Here is an 11,698-nt window from a genome sequence, read left to right as displayed (position 1 = left end):
GACCTTCTTATTGACGATGAAACACAGAAATTGCATGGAAATTAAATACAAAAGGCAAAATGCCTACATAAGTACATGTAGAGTGACTTTTCATACTATCTATGTTTTGAACCATTCCTGTGACACTAGTTATAGATTCCGATGGTTCATATTAGGTTTACTGTATCCCTCTGACCGCCTTTTTGACGATGAAACACAGAAATTGCATCGGAATTAAATAGAAAAGCCACAATGCCGACTGAAGTACAAGAAGACTGACTCTTCCTACTGTCTATATTTTGAACCATTCCTGTGACACTAGTTATAGATTCCGATCCTTCACTTCAGGTTTACTGTATCCCTTGGACCTTCTTATTGACGATGAAACACAGAAATTGCATCGGAATTAAATACTAAAGGCACAATGCCGACTTAACTACAAGAAGACTGACTCTTCCTACTGTCTATGTTTTGAACCATTCCTGTGACAGTATTTATAGATTCCGATGGTTCAATTCAGGTCAACTGCATCCCTTGGACCTTCCTATTGACGATGAAACATAGAAATTGCATCGGAATTAAATAGAAAGGCACAATGCCATCTTAAGTACTAGAAGACTGACCCTTCCTACTGTGTATGCCTTTGAACCATTCCTGTGACACTAGTTATTGATTCCGATGCTTCACTCCAGGTTTAATGTATCCCTTGGACCTTCTTATTGACGATGAAACACAGAAATTGCATCGGAATTAAATAGAATATGCACATTGCCGACTTAAGTACTAGAAGACTGACTCTTCCTACTGTGTATGATTGAACCATTCCTGTGACACTAGTTATAGCTTCTGAGGCTTCACTTCAGGCTTACTTTATCCCTTGGACCTTCTTATTGTCGATGAAACACAGAAATTGCATCGGAAATAAATACAAACGGCACAATGCCGACTTAACTACAAGAAGACTGACTCTTCTTACTGACTATGTTTTGAACCATTCCTGTGACACTAGTTATAGATTCCGATGCTTCACTTCAGGTTTACTGTATCCCTCTGATTTTCTTATTGACGATGAAACACAGAAATTGCATTGGAATTGAATACAAAAGGCGCAATGCCGAATTAAGTACAAGAAGACTGACTCTTCTTACTGTCTATGATTTGAACCATTCCTGTGACACTATTTATAGACTCCGATGCTTCACTCCATGTTTACTGTATCCCTTGGACCTTCTTATTGACGATGAAACACAGAAATTGCATCGGAATTAAATACAAAAGGCACAATGCCGACTTAAGTAAAGGAAGTCTGACTCTCCTTACTGTCTATGTTTTGAACCATTCCTGTGACATTAGTTATAGATTCCGATGCTTCACTCCAGGTTTACTGTATCCCTTGGACCTTCTTATGGACGATGAAACACAGAAATTGCATCAGAATTAAATAGAAAATGCACAATGATGACTTAAGTACAAGAAGACTGACTCTTATTACTGATTATGTTTTGAACCATTCCTGTGACCCTAGTTATAGATTTTGATGCTACACTTCAGGTTTACTGTATCCCTTGGACCTTCTTAGTGACGATGAAACACAGAAATTGCATCGGAATTAAATAGAAAAGGCACAATGCCGACCTAAGTACAAGAAGACTGACTCTTCTTACTGACTATGCTTTGAACCATTCCTGTGACACTAGTCATAGATTCCGATGCATAACTTCAGGATTACTGTATCCCTTGGACCTTCTTATTGACGATGAAACACAGAAATTGCATCGGAATTAAATACAAAAGGCACAATGCCGACTTAAGTACAAGAAGACTGGCTCTTCTTACTGACTATGTTTTGAACCATTCTTGTGACACTAGCTATAGATTCCGATGCTTCACTTCAGGTTGACTGTATCCCTTAAACCTTATTATTGACGATGAAACACAGAAACTGCTTCGGAATTAAATACAAAAGGCACAATGCCGACTTAGGTACAAGAAGACTGACTCTTCTTACTGACTATGTTTTGAACCATTCCTGTGACACTAGTTATAGATTCCGATGCTTCACTTCAGGATTACTGTATCCCTCTGACCTTCTAATTGACAATGAACACAGAAATTGCATCGCAATTAAATACAAAATTCACAATGCTGACTTAAGTACAAGAAGACTGACTCTTCCTACTATCTACGTTTTGAACCATTCCTGTGACACTATTTATAAATTCCGATGCTTCAATTCAGGTCTACTGTATCCCTCTGACCTTCTTATTGACGATGAAACACAGAAATTGCATCGGAATTAAATACAAAAGGCACAATACCGACTTAAGTACATGTAGAGTGATTTTTCATATTGTCTATGTTTTGAACCATTCCTGTGACACTAGTTATAGATTCCGATGGTTTATATTAGGTTTACTGTATCCTTCTGACCGTCTTATTGATGATGAAACACAGAAATTGCATCGGAATTAATTTGAAAAGGCACAATGCCGACTTAAGTACAAGAAGACTGACTCTTCCTACTGTCTATGTTTTGAACCATTCCTGTGACACTAGTTATAGATTCCGATCCTTCATTTTAGGTTTACTGTATCCCTTGGACCTTCTTATTGACGATGAAACACAGAAATTGCATCGGAATTAAATACAAGAAAGCACAATACCGACCTAACTACTAGAAGACTGACTCTTCTTACTGACTATGCTTTGAACCATTCCTGTGACACTAGTTATAGATTCCGATGCTTAACTTCAGGATTACTGTATCCCTCTGACCTTAGTGACGATGAAACACAGAAATTGGATCGAAATTAAATACAAAAGGCACAATGCCGACTTAAGTACATGTAGACTGACTTTTCCTACTGTCTATGTTTTGAACCATTCCTGTGACACTAGTTATAGATTCCGATGGTTCATTTCAGGTTTACTGTATCCCTTGGACCTTCTTATTGACGATGAAACACAGAAATTGCATCGGAATTAAATACAAAAGGCACAATGCCGACTTAAGTACAAGAAGACTGACTCTTCTTACTGACTATGCTTTGAACCATTCCTGTGACACTAGTTATAGATTCCGATGCTTCACTTCAGGTTTACTGTATCCCTCTGACCTTCTTATTGACGATGAAACACAGAAATTGCATCGGAATTAAATACAAAAGGCGCAATGCCGAATTAAGTACAAGAAGACTGACTCTTCCTTCTGTCTATGTTTTGAACCATTCCTGTGACACTAGTTATAGACTCCGATGCTTCACTTCTGGTTTACTGTATCCCTTGGACCTTCTTATTGAGGATGAAACACAGAAATTGCATCGGAATTACATTCAAAAGTCACAATGCCGACTTACGTAAAGGAAGTCTGACTCTTCTTACTGACTATGCTTTGAACCATTCCTGTGACACTAGTTATAGATTCCGATGCTTCACTTCAGGTTTACTGTATCCCTCTGACCTTCCTATTGACGATGAAACACTGAAATTGCATCCTAATTAAATACAAAAGCCACAATGCCGACTTAAGTACAAGAAGACTGACTCTTCCTACTGTCTATGCTTTGAACCATTCCTGTGACACTAGTTATAGATTCCGATGCTTCACTTCAGGTTTACTGGATCCCTCTGACCTTCTTATTGACGATGAAACACAGAAATTGCATCTAAATTAAATACAAAAGGCAAAATGCCTACATAAGTACATGTAGAGTGACTTTTCATACTGTCTATGTTTTGAACCATTCCTGTGACACTAGTTATAGATTACGATGGTTCATATTAGGTTTACTGTATCCCTCTGACCGTCTTATTGACGATGAAACACAGAAATTGCATCGGAATTAAATAGAAAAGGCACAATGCCGACTTAAGTACAAGAAGACTGACTCTTCCTACTGTCTATGTTTTGAACCATTCCTGTGACACTAGTTATAGATTCCGATCCTTCACTTCAGGTTTACTGTATCCCTTGGACCTTCTTATTGACGATGAAACACAGAAATTGCATCGGAATTAAATACAATAGGCCCAATGCCGACTTAACTACAAGAAGACTGACCCTTCTTACTGACTATGTTTTGAACCATTCCTGTGACACTAGTTATAGATTCCGATGCTTAACTTCAGGATTACTGTATCCCTCTGACCTTCTTAGTGACGATGAAACACAGAAATTGCATCGGAATTAAATACAAAAGGCACAATGCCGACTTAAGTAATGTAGACTGACTTTTCCTACTGTCTATGTGTTGAACCATTCCTGCGACACTAGTTATAGATTCCGATGGTTCATTTCAGGTTCACTGTATCCCTTGGACCTTCTTATTGACGATGAAACACAGAAATTGCTTCGGAATTAAATACAAAAGGCACAATGCCGACTTAAGTACAAGAAGACTGACTCTTCTTACTGACTATGTTTTGAACCATTCCTGTGACACTAGTTATAGATTCCGATGCTTCACTTCAGGTTTACTGTATCCCTCTGACCTTCTTATTGACGATGAAACACAGAAATGGAATTGGAATTAAATACAAAAGGCGCAATGCCGAATTAAGTACAAGAAGACTGACTCTTCTTACTGTCTATGATTTGAACCATTCGTGTGACACTAGTTATAGACTCCGATGCTTAACTCCAGGTTTGCTGTATTCCTTAGACCTTCTTATTGACGAGGAAACACAGAAATTGCATCGGAATTAAATACAAAAGGCACAATGCCGACTCAAGTAAAGGAAGTCTGACTCTTCTTACTGTCTATGTTTTGAACCATTCCTGTGACATTAGTTATAGATTCCGATGCTTCACTCCAGGTTCACTGTATCCCTTGGACCTTCTTATGGACGATGAAACACAGAAATTGCATCAGAATTAAATAGAAAATGCACAATGATGACTTAAGTACAAGAAGACTGACTCTTCTTACTGACTATGTTTTGAACCATTCCTGTGACACTAGTTATAGATTTCGATGCTACACTTCAGGATTACTGTATCCCTTGGACCTTCTTAGTGACGATGAAACACAGAAATTGCATCGGAATTAAATAGAAAAGGCACAATGCCGACTTAAGTACAAGAAGACTGACTCTTCTTACTGACTATGTTTTGAACCATTCCTGTGACACTAGTAATAGATTCCGATGCCTAACTTCAGGATTACTGTATCCCTTCGACCTTCTTATCGACGATTAAACACAGAAATTGCATCGGAATTAAATACAAAAGGCACAATGCCGACTTAAGTACAAGAAGACTGACTCTTGCTACTGTCTATGTTTTGAACCATTCCTGTGACACTAGTTTTAGATTCCGATGCTTCACTTCAGGTTTACTGTATCCCTTGGACCTTCTTATTGACGATCAAACACAGAAATTGCATCGGAATAAAATACACAACGCACAATGCCGACTTAAGTACAAGAAGACTGACTCTTCTTACTGTTTATGTTTTGAACCACTCCTGTGACACTAGTTATAGATTCCGATGCTTCACTTCAGGTTTGTTGTATCCCTCTGACCTTCCTATTGACGATGAAACACAGAAATTGCATCCGAAATAAATACAAAAGGCACAATGCCGACTTCAGTACAAGAAGACTGACTCTTCCTACTGTCTATGCTTTGAACCATTCCTGTGACACTACTTATAGATTCCGATGCTTCACTTCAGGTTTACTGGATCCCTATGACCTTCTTATTGACGATGAAACACAGAAATTGCATCGAAATTAAATACAAAAGGCAAAATGCCTACATAAGTACATGTAGAGTGACTTTTCATACTGTCTATGTTTTGAACCATTCCTGTGACACTAGTTATAGATTCCGATGGTTCATATTAGGTTTACTGTATCCTTCTGACCGTCTTATTGACGATGAAACACAGAAATTGCATCGGAATTAAGTAGAAAAGGCACACGGCCGACTTAAGTACAAGAAGACTGACTCTTCCTACTGTCTATGTTTTGAACCATTCCTGTGACACTAGTTATAGATTCCGATCCTTCACTTCAGGCTTACTGTATCCCTTGGACCTTCTTATTGACGATCAAACACAGAAATTGCATCGGAATTAAATACACAACGCACAATGCCGACTTAAGTACAAGAAGACTGACTCTTCTTACTGTTTATGTTTTGAACCACTCCTGTGACACTAGTTATAGATTCCGATGCTTCACTTCAGGTTTATTGTATCCCTCTGACCTTCCTATTGACGATGAAACACAGAAATTGCATCCGAAATAAATACAAAAGGCACAATGCCCGACTTCAGTACAAGAAGACTGACTCTTCCTACTGTCTAAGCTTTGAACCATTCCTGTGACACTAGTTATAGATTACGATGCTTCACTTCAGGTTAACTGGATCCCTCTGACCTTCTAATTAACGATGAAACACAGAAATTGCATCGGAATTAAATACAAAAGGCACAATGCCGAATTAAGTACAAGAAGACTGACTCTTCTTACACTCTATGTTTTGAACCATTCCTGTGACACTAGTTATCGACTCCGATGCTTCACTCCTGGTTTACTGTATCCCTTGGACCTTCTTATTGACGATGAAACAGAGAAATTGCATCGGAATTAAATAAGGAAGCCACAATGCAACCTTAAGTAAAAGATGTCTAACTCTTCTTATTGTCTACGTTTGAACCATTCAGTGACATTAGTTATAGATTCCGATGCTTCACTCCAGGTTTACTGTATCCCTTGGACCTTCTTATTGACGATGAAATACAGAAATTGCATCAGAATTAAATGGAAAATGCACAATGATGACTTAAGTACAAGAAGACTGACACTTCTTACTGTTTATGTTTTGAACCATTCCTGTGACACTAGTTATAGATTCCGATGCTTTACTTCAGGTTTATTGTATCCCTCTGACCTTCCTATTGACGATGAAACACAGAAATTGCATCCGAATTAAATACAAAAGGCACAATGCCGACTTAAGTACAAGAAGACTGACTCTTCCTACTGTCTATGCTTTGAACCATTCCTGTGACACTAGTTATAGATTCCGATGCTTCACGTCAGGTTTACTGGATCCCTCTGACCTTCTTATTGACGATGAAACACAGAAATTGCATCGAAATTAAATACAAAAGGCAAAATGCCTACATAAGTACATGTAGAGTGACTTTTCATACTGTCTATGTTTTGAACCATTCCTGTGACACTAGTTATAGATTCCGATGGTTCATATTAGGTTTACTGTATCCCTCTGACCGTCTTATTGACGATGAAACACAGAAATTGCATCGGTATTAAATAGAAAAGGCACAATGCCGACTTAAGTACAACAAGACTGACTCTTCCTACTGTCTATGTTTTGAACCATTCCTGTGACACTAGTTATAGATTCCGATCCTTCACTTCAGGTTTACTGTATCCCTTGGACCTTCTTTTTGACGATGAAACACAGAAATTGCATCGGAATTAAATACTAAAGGCACAATGCCGACTTAACTACAAGAAGACTGACCCTTCTTACTGACTATGTTTTGAACCATTCCTGTGACACTAGTTATAGATTCCGATGCTTAACGTCAGGATTACTGTATCCATCTGACCTTCTTAGTGACGATGAAACACAGAAATTGCATCGGAATTAAATACAAAAGGCACAATGCCGACTTAAGTAATGTAGACTGACTTTTCCTACTGTCTATGTTTTGAACCATTCCTGTGACACTAGTTATAGATTCCGATGGTTCATTTCAGGTTTACTGTATCCCTTGGACTTTCTTATTGACGATGAAACACAGAAATTGCTTCGGAGTTAAATACAAAAGGCACAATGCCGACTTAAGTACAAGAAGACTGACTCTTCTTACTGACTATGTTTTGAACCATTCCTGTGACACTAGTTATAGATTCCGATGCTTCACTTCAGGTTTATTTATCCCTCTGACCTTCTTATTGACGATGAAACACAGAAATTGCATTGGAATTAAATACAAAAGGCGCAATGCCGAATTAAGTACAAGAAGACTGACTCTTCTTACTGTCTATGATTTGAACCATTCCTGTGACACTAGTTATAGACTCCGATGCTTCACTCCAGGTTTGCTGTATTCCTTAGACGTTCTTATTGACGAGGAAACACAGAAACTGCATCGGAATTAAATACAAAATGCACAATGACGACTTAAGTACAAGAAGACTGACTCTTCTTACTGACTATATTTTGAACCATTCCTGTGACACTAGTTATAGATTTCGATGCTACACTTCAGGTTTACTGTATCCCTTGGACCATCTTAGTGACGATGAAACACAGAAATTGCATCGGAATTAAATAGAAAGGGCACAATGCCGACTTAAGTACAAGAAGACTGACTCTTCTTACTGACTATGTTTTGAACCATTCCTGTGACCCTAGTCATAGATTCCGATGCTTAACTTCAGGATTACTGTATCCATTGGACCTTCTTATTGACGATTAAACACAGAAATTGCATCGGAATTAAATACAAAAGGCACAATGCCGACTTAAGTACAAGAAGACTGACTCTTGCTACTGTCTATGTTTTGAACCATTCCTGTGACACTAGTTATAGATTCCGATGCTTCAATTCAGGTTTATTGTATCCCTCTGACCTTCCTATTGACGATGAAACACAGAAAGTGCATCCGAAATAAATACAAAAGCACAATGCCGACTTCAGTACAAGAAGACTGACTCTTCCTACTGTCTATGATTTGAACCATTCCTGTGACACTAGTTATAGATTCCGATGCTTCACTTCAGGTTAACTGGATCCCTCTGACCTTCTTATTGACGATGAAACACAGAAATTGCATCGGAATTAAATACAAAAGGCACAATGCCGAATTAAGTACAAGAAGACTGACTCTTCTTACTCTCTATGTTTTGAACCATTCCTGTGACACTAGTTATCGACTCCGATGCTTCACTCCTGGTTTACTGTATCCCCTGGACCTTCTTATTGACGATGAAACACAGAAATTGCATCGGAATTAAATACAGAAGCCACAATGCAGACTTAAGTAAAAGATGTCTAACTCTTCTTATTGTCTATGTTTGAACCATTCAGTGACATTAGTTATAGATTCCGATGCTTCACTCCAGGTTTACTGTATCCCTTGGACCTTCTTATTGACGATGAAATACAGAAATTGCATCAGAATTAAATGGAAAATGCACAATGATGACTTAAGTACAAGAAGACTGACTCTTCTTACTGACTATGCTTTGAAACATTCCTGTGACACTAGTTATAGATTCCGATGCTTCACTTCAGGTTTATTGTATCCCTCTGACCTTCCTATTGACGATGAAACACAGAAATTGCATCGGAATTAAATACAAAAGGCACAATGCCGACTTAAGTACAAGAAGACTGACTCTTCCTACTGTCTATGCTTTGAACCATTCCTGTGACACTAGTTATAGATTCCGATGCTTCCCTTCAGGTTTACTGGATCCCTCTGACCTTCTTATTGACGATGAAACACAGAAATTGCATCGAAATTAAATACAAAAGGCAAAATGCCTACATAAGTACATGTAGAGTGACTTTTCATGCTGTCTATGTTTTGAACCATTCCTGTGACACTAGTTACAGATTCCGATGGTTCATATTAGGTTTACTGTATCCCTCTGACCGTGTTATTGACGATGAAACACAGAAATTGCATCGGAATTAAATAGAAAACGCACAATGCCGACTTAAGTACAAGAAGACTGACTCTTCCTACTGTCTATGTTTTGAACCATTCCTGTGACACTAGTTATAGATTCCGATCCTTCACTTCAGGTTTACTGTATCCCTTGGACCTTCGTATTGACGATGAAACACAGAAATTGCATCGGAATTAAATACTAAAGGCTCATTGCCGACTTAACTACAAGAAGACTGACCCTTCTTACTGACTATGTTTTGAACCATTCCTGTGACACTAGTTATAGATTCCGATGCTTAACGTCAGGATTACTGTATCCCTCTGACCTTCTTAGTGACGATGAAACACAGAAATTGCATCGGAATTAAATACAAAAGGCACAATGCCGACTTAAGTACATGTAGACTGACTTTTCCTACTGTCTATGTTTTGAACCATTCCTGTGACACTAGTTATAGATTCCGACGGTTCATTTCAGGTTTACTGTATCCCTTGGACCTTCTTATTGACGATGAAAGACAGAAATTGCTTCGGAATTAAATACAAAAGGCACAATGCCGACTTAAGTACAAGAAGACTGACTCTTCTTACTGACTATGTTTTGAACCATTCCTGTGACACTAGTTATAGATTCCGATGCTTCACTTCAGGTTTACTGTATCCCTCTGACCTTCTTATTGACGATGAAACACAGAAATTGCATTGGAATTAAATACAAAAGGCGCAATGCCGAATTAAGTACAAGAAGACTGACTCTTCTTACTGTCTATGATTTGAACCATTCCTGTGACACTAGTTATAGACTCCGATGCTTCACTCCAGGTTTGCTGTATTCCTTAGACGTTCTTATTGACGAGGAAACACAGAAACTGCATCGGAATTAAATACAAAATGCACAATGATGACTTAAGTACAAGAAGACTGACTCTTCTTACTGACTATGTTTGAACCATTCCTGTGACACTAGTTATAGATTTCGATGCTACACTTCAGGATTACTATATCCCTTGGACCTTCTTAGTGACGATGAAACACAGAAATTGCATCGGAATTAAATAGAAAAGGCACAATGCCGACTTAAGTACAAGAAGACTGACTCTTCTTACTGACTATGTTTTGAACCATTCCTGTGACACTAGTCATAGATTCCGATGCCTAACCTCAGGATTACTGTATCCCTTCGACCTTCTTATTGACGATTAAACACAGAAATTGCATCGGAATTAAATACAAAAGGCACAATGCCGACTTAAGTACAAGAAGACTGACTCTTGCTACTGTCTATGTTTTGAACCATTCCTGTGACACTAGTTTTAGATTCCGATGCTTCACTTCAGGTTTACTGTATCCCTTGGACCTTCTTATTGACGATCAAACACAGAAATTGCATCGGAATAAAATACACAACGCACAATGCCGACTTAAGAACAAGAAGACTGACTCTTCTTACTGTTTATGTTTTGAACCACTCCTGTGACACTAGTTATAGATTCCGATGCTTCACTTCAGGTTTATTGTATCCCTCTGACCTTCCTATTGACGATGAAACACAGAAATTGCATCCGAAATAAATACAAAAGGCACAATGCCGACTTCAGTACAAGAAGACTGACTCTTCCTACTGCCTATGCTTTGAACCATTCCTGTGACACTACTTATAGATTCCGATGCTTCACTTCAGGTTTACTGGATCCCTATGACCTTCTTATTGACGATGAAACACAGAAATTGCATCGAAATTAAATACAAAAGGCAAAATGCCTACATAAGTACATGTAGAGTGACTTTTCATACTGTCTATGTTTTGAACCATTCCTGTGACACTAGTTATAGATTCCGATGGTTCATATTAGGTTTACTGTATCCTTCTGACCGTCTTATTGACGATGAAACACAGAAATTGCATCGGAATTAAGTAGAAAAGGCACAATGCCGACTTAAGTACAAGAAGACTGACTCTTCCTACTGTCTATGTTTTGAACCATTCCTGTGACACTAGTTATAGATTCCGATCCTTCACTTCAGGCTTACTGTATCCCTTGGACCTTCTTATTGA

Source organism: Schistocerca americana, unplaced genomic scaffold (assembly GCF_021461395.2).
Source record: "Schistocerca americana isolate TAMUIC-IGC-003095 unplaced genomic scaffold, iqSchAmer2.1 HiC_scaffold_13, whole genome shotgun sequence".
Lineage (NCBI taxonomy): Eukaryota > Metazoa > Arthropoda > Insecta > Orthoptera > Acrididae > Schistocerca > Schistocerca americana.
This window is presented reverse-complemented; position numbering follows the sequence as displayed.